The sequence below is a fragment of the Acomys minous genome (genome assembly GCF_964271855.1).
Source record: "Acomys minous genome assembly, chromosome: 3".
Taxonomy (NCBI): domain Eukaryota; kingdom Metazoa; phylum Chordata; class Mammalia; order Rodentia; family Muridae; genus Acomys; species Acomys minous.
Window position 1 is genome coordinate 93,256,614 of NC_140485.1, and position 7,688 is coordinate 93,264,301.

Sequence of the window (7,688 nt, forward strand, 5' to 3'; positions counted from 1 at the left end):
TTTATTTACTTTATATCCTACTTGCAGCTTCCCCTCCCTCCTCTCCTCCCGGTCCCTCCCTCTCCCTCTCCCCTTCCCTCCTTTTCCATTCCTCCCTTTCTTTTCTCCTCAGAAAAGGAGAGGCCTCCCATGGATATTAACCCACCTTGGCATGCCAAGTTGCAGTAAGACTAGGTGCATCTTCTCCTGTTGGACTAGACAAGGCAGCCCAGTCAGGGGACAGGGACCCAAAAGCAGGCAACAGAGTCAGAGGCAGCCCTGCTCCTGCTGTTAGCGGTCCCATGTGAAAACCAGGCTTCACAACTGGCACATATGTGCAGAGAGCTTAGGTTCACCTTGTGCATGCTCCCTGGTCGGCAGTCTAGTCTCTGTGAGTAGATTTCTCTCTCTCTCTCTCTCTCTCTCTCTCTCTCTCTCTCTCTCTCTTTCTTCTTCTTCTTCTTTTCTTTTTTTTTCTTTGTTTGTTTTTGTTTTTCAAGACAGGGTTTCTGTGTGTAGCCTTGGCTGTCCTGGACTCACTTTGTAGACCAGGCTGGCCTCGAACTCACAGCAATCCGCCTGCCTCCCAAGTGCTGGGATAAAAGGCATGTGCTACCACGCCCAGCCTTTCTTTTTTACTTACTTTTTTAAGGGTTTTATTTTTTTAAAGATTAATTTATTTATACATATGAGTGTTCTATATGCCTGCATGACAGAAGAGGGCACCAGATCCCATTATAGATGGTTGTGAGTCGCCATGTGGTTGCCGGGAATTGAACTCAAGATCTCTGAAAGAACAACCAGTGCTCTTAACTGCTGAGGCACCTCCTCAGCCCCGCAATGTTTGTTTGTTTACAGTGGCAATACGATAGAATCACTGGGGGAAATTCTAAGGGCACTAAGGGTACCGTGGATCTCCTTTTCCCTGGCTCCGGCTGGACTCATTATATATGAAGAACAAATGCTTGGTATCCAAGGAGAAATAAGAGTGAACAAAATAAACACCGAAGTCACTCTGCTGTATCACGACACCAAAATGTGGATGGCCCAAGTCCAAGCCCCTTCAAGGAAATCCAGCTGAGTGGGGAGTTCTGCCACCACCATTGCTGGCCTGTTGGCCCCAGGTTACCTGGGAAGAATGGGGCAGCTCAGACCCTGGGTCACTGATGGAAAGGAAGGAACATACTTGGAGGTTGAATACTACCTGTCCCGATGATCCAAAAATCTAAAATACGTCAAAATCTGAAACTTTTTGAGTCCTAAAATGACACAAGTAGAAAAAGAACTCTACACTTAACCAAAAAAAGTTGTAAAAAATTTCCTCCAGGCTATGTGCATGTGTTTCTGGAACATAAATGAATGTCTTGCTTAGATCTGAAATCTGATACATTTCTGGTTCCAACCATGCCAGGCAAAGGATGCCCATGCTGCATCATCAAGAAGTTCCGCTCCCCCCACTGGAAGCCCCAGCTTTTTCCTTACAGGCTCTGGCCCAGCAAGAACACTGTAGTGTGGGGGTTCGGTTTCTTTAAAAACTCAGTTATGTTATGTAAATATGTTTTTGTTTTAATCCCAAGTGTGGGATATGGGGCTGCCTTAGTTTAGTCATAGCTGATAATTGCCTCCTGCGACTTGGAGAGGGGTGTGGTCTTTGTCAGCTGCAGTTAGTTGAATTCTGGGGACTCTGCGAGGGGATAAACATCAGAGCCGAGAGACAGAGAGGAATGCTTCGAGGGGCGCTTGGAGGAGAGAGTCGGAGGAGGAAGAGGGCTGCCGTTCGCTTGCTGTTTGCTGGTTAGCTGGACTGCTGCTGTGTGTCCTGACGACTGAGGTTGGTACTGTCTCAAAGCACTCAGTTGACGCTACCCAGCCGGAAGTAGCTAAAGAAAGCTCCTCCCCTTCTCCCCACTAACCTTTCTCTCCTACCTAGTGTTGGGGTATTAAAAGGTATTAGGATGGATAAGGGGTGGGTTGGAAGGAAGATAGAAGAGACATAAGACCCCAATTAAAATAGAATTAAAAAGTAGCACCGACAGACCATAGCTCTGAGCTCCTGTGTTTTTTCCTCCCTTTCTTGGGATCTGGTCTATTTAACCCTTTGCAGCGAATGTGTCACTAGTTTTTCTTTGGCTTCCCAGTCCTCCCTGCTCAGACACTCCTCTCCTAGTACAAGCTTGCTAGGGCGTGTTTTGCTTTTCCTGATTTTTTTTCTCTCTCTGATTGCAAATACCCTGTTAATGGAAGGCTTTTTTTTTTTAAAACCATGTGAGCTCATTAGGTCTTGGGTATTGTGTTTGTGTACTCTAAGTGGTGAATAAATGTCACCTCCCCGCCCACACACACCCAGACTGGAATTTAGAAGCTTCCAGTATCTGCCTGTTTCTCAGACTTCTTACACCACCCAACCGTAAGCTGGAGGACCCAGTGCCACATTTTTGGCTTTGGTAAGAAAACCTGAATTGCCTTTTATGCCTCACCTTTCACACTATTCTCTAGGAATTTGCTCAGCCCACTGGGAGTCGGAATGGCAGAATTCTGCCTTTTGGGAAGACAATCGCTACAGTTTGTTTATGAACAGCTTATGCTTTGAAGGTTTGGTTTCCAATCTGTGGCACTATTGGGGAGTAGTGGAACCTTCAGGAAGTGTTGCCTAGTGGGAGGAAGTTAGGTCAGCTGAGGCATGCTTTTGAAGGGTGTAGGAGGTAAGAGGTCCTTGTGCACAAGACAAGCGCTATGAAAACCAGAGTGGCTAAAGATGCGTGTCTGTCTCTTTAAAGGAAGGAGATGTTTACCTGTCTTCCGCCCAGAATGCTGGGAAAGGATGAAGTTTACAACCTGGTGGTCGTTTGCTATCTGTAAGGCCAGGCTTCCCCCAAGTCTCCCCAGAATATTATGATTTTTTTAAAAATCCCAGACTCCTCTGCCCTTGGCTCAGAATCTTGAACATTGCTTCTCAGACCATAACACCCAGCCATATGAGACACCATGACCACAGCAACTTTTTTTTGACACAATTTTTTTTATTAACTTATTCATATTACATCCAATTGTTATCCCATCCCTTGTATCCTCCCATTCCTCCCTCCCTCCCATTTTCCCCTTATTCCTCTCCCCTATGACTGTGATTGAGGGGGACCTCCTCCCCCTGTATATGCTCATAGGGTATCAAGTCTCTTCTTGGTAACCTGCTATCCTTCCCCTGAGTGCCACCGGGCCTCCCCCTCCAGGGAATGACCACAACAACTCTTACAAAGGAAAACATTTAATTGGGCCTGGCTTACAGTTTCAGAGGTTTAGTCCATTGTCATCATGGCAAGGTGCAGGCAGACATGGTGCCTCCAGTAAGGACACGCCTCCTAATAGCACCATTCCCTATGGTCAAGCATTCAAGCACAGTATATGGAGGGCACTTCTATTCAAACTACCACAACAGGCAACTAACAAGTTCTGAGACAGTCAATCAGTCTTTTCCAGAGATGAGCTTCTGATTGGTTATAAAATGCACAAGTAGTCAGCCCTGAAGTCACATATGTACAAGTAACACTAAATAGATTCAGCAGGTTGTATTTATATATATAATATTTGCATATATGTAATAATACTCAAAGAAAAAGAGGCCATGAATTTGGGTGGGGGCATGGAGATTGGAGAGAAGGGACACAGGAAGTGTTAGAGAGAGAAAAGTAAAGGGGGAGATGATGTAATTATACTTTAGTTAAAGTTATTTTTTAAATAAAGAAAAAAGAAGCTGGGTAGTGGTGGTGGTGGAGGCGGCAGCAGCAGGAGCGGGGCACACCTTTAATTCCAGCATTTGGGAGGCAGAGGCAGGCAGCTCTCTATGAGTTCAAGGCCATCGTGGTCTACGGGGTGAGTTCCAGGACAGCCAAGGCTGCACAGAGAAACCCTGTCTCAAAAAACCAAAGAGGAAGAACAGGAGGAGGAGGAGAAAGAAGGAAGGAGAGAGAGAGGGAGAGAGAGAGAAACAATGAAACAAAGAAAAGGAAGTTGGAGCAACTGACAATAGTCTGGGTTTAAGACTGGCATATAAGCTCTACTCACTCCTTCAGGCTGCTGCACTGAAGAGACAAATGCTAAGTACCCTGGCCTTACGACAGCACCTTTCACTGTGGAAACTCTCCCAAATGGCTTAAAGATGCAAGTCATCCCTGACACTGCTTTGTCTGGAGGTATCCACACTCAGAGAGCAGTCTCTGCCAATCTCCCCTAACCCCACTCCCTAGGTTTGAAGCTCGCGCTGGTTCTGGGAAGAAAGGTTGAGTGGGCATATTATTACCTAAGTGGAATTAGGTTTCTGTCTCATAAAGATTCCCATTAAGACTGAAAGCAATCCGGCCACAGCGCCCCGCCCACCACCCATAGGAAGATGGGCTCGAATTACGCCAGGCTGTGTACCTGATTGTCACTTTGCAGAAGGTGGTAACTCGAGATGGACCTCTGTTGTCACCGTGCCCTTCAAGAGATGACTACAAAGGAATCCTGGCTTGGATGTAATCAACCCCCTGAGCAAGCCTTACTCGTGTATCAGCACAAGACAAGAGGCTAACAATGATTAATCAACTAATTATGACAGGCTGCTTCCACCTCATATGTGACTTGTTGAATTCTTTTATATTTTTCTATGGGGTTGTGGCTGGGGACAGTGGAAGGAGTGCTTGTCTTACGCACGTGAGACCCTCAATTTGATCCCTATCACCCACAAAGACAATAGAGCTTAACTCTGTATGTGACATTTTATTCAAGCTCTGTCCATCATGAGGGACAATCAATGTCTTCCTCTCCCTTGAGCAAGAATCACCAGGGCTTGCCACAATGGAGCACGCAGCAAATTCAAGTGCCATTAATAAAGACTCCCTTCTCTTTTGAAAGACTTAGGAGAGACGCTGAACACTCACAAGCCTATGGGCTACAGGTTACATGAGCCTCAATTTTGTTTTGTATGAGCAGCAAGTTTTTCATTTTTATTTTTTATTAAACTCACATTTTAAAAAGTTAGTATCAAAGTCTGAACTTTCAACTTTCTTGAAGGAAAGAAAAGGAAGAAGAAAACAAGATGGGGTGGGAGAGAGAGAGAGAGAGAGAGAGAGAGAGAGAGAGAGAGAGAGAGAGAGAGAGAAGAAGAAGAAGAAGAAGAAGAAGAAGAAGAAGAAGAAGAAGAAGAAGAAGAAGAAAAGAAAAGAAAAGGAGAGGGAAGGGAGGGAAGGAAGAAATGGAGGAAGGGAGGAAGGAGGGAAGGAGGAAGAGAGGGAGGGAGGGAGGGAGGGTGGGAAGGAGGGAGGGGATAAAGGATTACCTGGCCGACCTGGGCTCACACTCTCTCACACTGGTTTTATTAGAACAGAGTAGTAACTGATTTTGTTAAGTGGGCACCTGTTCTCTCAGGCCCCCAGGTTCTTTTTCTCACTCCCTTCGCCTAATTGGCTACTTCGACATAAAAGCCGGCTGACGTCATCACTGGAAAGCCACACCTCTGATCTTCACTGCCATGGGAACCCTGGGTACCTAATATTGTGGTTTTAAGCCTGTACTTCACGACAGGGAATTGAAACAGGAAGTTGAGGTGGCTCCTCCACTGTCCTCTCCTACCTGTTTGCAAGAAAGAACAAAATGCCTGGCAGACAAGCTGCTGTTTTGTTTAGAGGTAAAGTTGGGCCCCAGGAGGAGCTGAAGAGCAGGTAGGATTCCAGGGCAGGGAGCCTGCCTTACTGTCCAGTTGTGTCTGGAAGCACAGCCCTAATCCTCTTCCTGTTTCTTATCATCTGAAGAGTGGTGCCCTCTTACTTCCTGTTTCCCCCCTCCCAGGAGTTTGGAGCAAGGTGGGAAATTCTGAGAAGCTCAGGAGCCCACAGCCTGAGTCTTTCGGAGAACTTCAGTCCAGATCAGCATGCTAAGGTAAGTGACGCATCCTGGAAATCGGCTGTTGATTTGCAGATAACAAAAGCCCGGGGGCCTTCCTGGTGCCTGGAATCTGCTTAAACAACACCAGAGCAAGCCACCACTGATTCTGGGGACTTAATGGATCTAGGAGTCCTCTGGGCATTTTGCTAAAATGCAAATTATGATTCCTTTCCGCTGTGTTTCTGAGCCCTTTCAGGTGACGCCTACCCTGCTTGCCCCTGGGCTGTCCCCGAGGGCCTGTGGGAGCACCATTTGTCACTGCTCAGGTCATAGTTCACTCTGCCACATGGAGGCTCTGTAAGTCACCTCCCCTACCTATGCCTTTTGTTCTTTCCTTTTCCTCCCTCGTTCTTCCCACCCACTTCATTATCCCAAGCAGACAGCCCTACTCTCTCCCACCTCCATTCAAGGATGAAGAAACGCCTGCCATTTTACACTCCAGGCTTCTCCCCTCCCTTCCTCAGCCTTGAAGTGCAAGAAAAATTAAGGTCACCATGACAACTGCGTGGCAATCACCACCCCACGGGCATTACCAACAGTATTTAATTTTGCATAACAGACTTACTAGGTTTTGTTTCCTTTGTTTTATCAATGAGAAAACTTTTGTGACAGATACCTTGACACCACATTTGCTGAAACAAACAAACAAACAAAAACAAAACAAACAAAACCACTGCTTTCTCTCTTAGGCTGTTAAGAGAACCAAGTGAGGAATAGAAGCCTGGCATCTCTGCCTGCATTTTGTACCTGTCTCCTTTGGGTCAGGGGATGGAAAGATGGCTCAGTAGTTAAGAACACTTGCTGCTTTTCCAGAGGACCAGAGTTCAGTTCCCAGCACCCATGTTGGGCAGCTGTAGAGAATATGTAAAACAAAGAGGAAAAAGTATAGTTTAAAAAAATGCTGGTAGCGATAAGTGAAACAGTGCTCTTGCTACAATAAGAAATGACATAAGTTGTCCACCTGAACGCCAGGATAAGCATAAAGTAAAATGAGTGACATAACAGACATCTCATTGGCTGAAACGGGGTGCAACTCCCCCCAACATAGACAGGGCATATAAGCTGAGTACAAGACCACCTCAGGCTGGCCGTGATGTTTACCAACTAAGACCACACCACTGTCCTGATCAAGTTGGACATACATCATCAAGTCCAAAGCCCCATCAGAGACCAGACCAGACCGAGGCCCAGACCTAGCGAAAGAAGCCCACTGTGGACCACTCAGCGCCAAGACAGATCTCAAGCCTTACCAGTGAAGCCATCGCCCAGGCTACAGTTGTACTCAGCAGACAGGAGAGGTATCGGGACGTCTGAGTGACATGGGATGAGCATGTGACTAATAAAGCATCTGTAAAATCTTGATATTCATCTCCTTAAGGTTCTTCCTACCCTTGATGCGTGACAGCAGCTCACACCATTTTGTAATTCCAGCCTCAAGGGATTCAAGGCCTCTAGAGGCATCCAGGAGGACCTGCACTAATCTCTCTCTCTCTCTCTCTCTCTCTCTCTCTCTCTCTCTCTCTCTCTTTCTGTGTGTGTGTGTGTGTGTGTGTGTGTGTGTGTGTGTGTGCACGCACATACTTAAAAAAAAATAAAGATACATCTTTTTAAAACATGCAAAACTTTGGGACACACTCCTGTTTAAGCCAGCATACTGGTGTGTTAAAGCTGTGCTGTCTGACCTGTCTCGTCCTCCTTCAAATGGAGACATATGCATGAGAGCGTGTTGAGTCATCTCACTGTCAGCTTTCCCACCGTCCCATTCAAGACATAGATACTCCCAAAGGTACATG

At 46.3% G+C, this 7,688-nt stretch overlaps 1 long non-coding RNA gene across 1 annotated transcript; it reads left to right on the top strand.

The window, feature by feature from the left end:
• The first annotated feature begins 5,505 nt into the window (after window positions 1-5,505).
• LOC311593755 lies at window positions 5,506-7,455 on the top strand. Its single transcript, XR_014777835.1, has 3 exons — window positions 5,506-5,672; window positions 5,800-5,889; window positions 6,306-7,455. It is a non-coding gene; the product is annotated as an uncharacterized lncRNA (long non-coding RNA).
• Window positions 7,456-7,688: the final 233 nt, after the last annotated feature.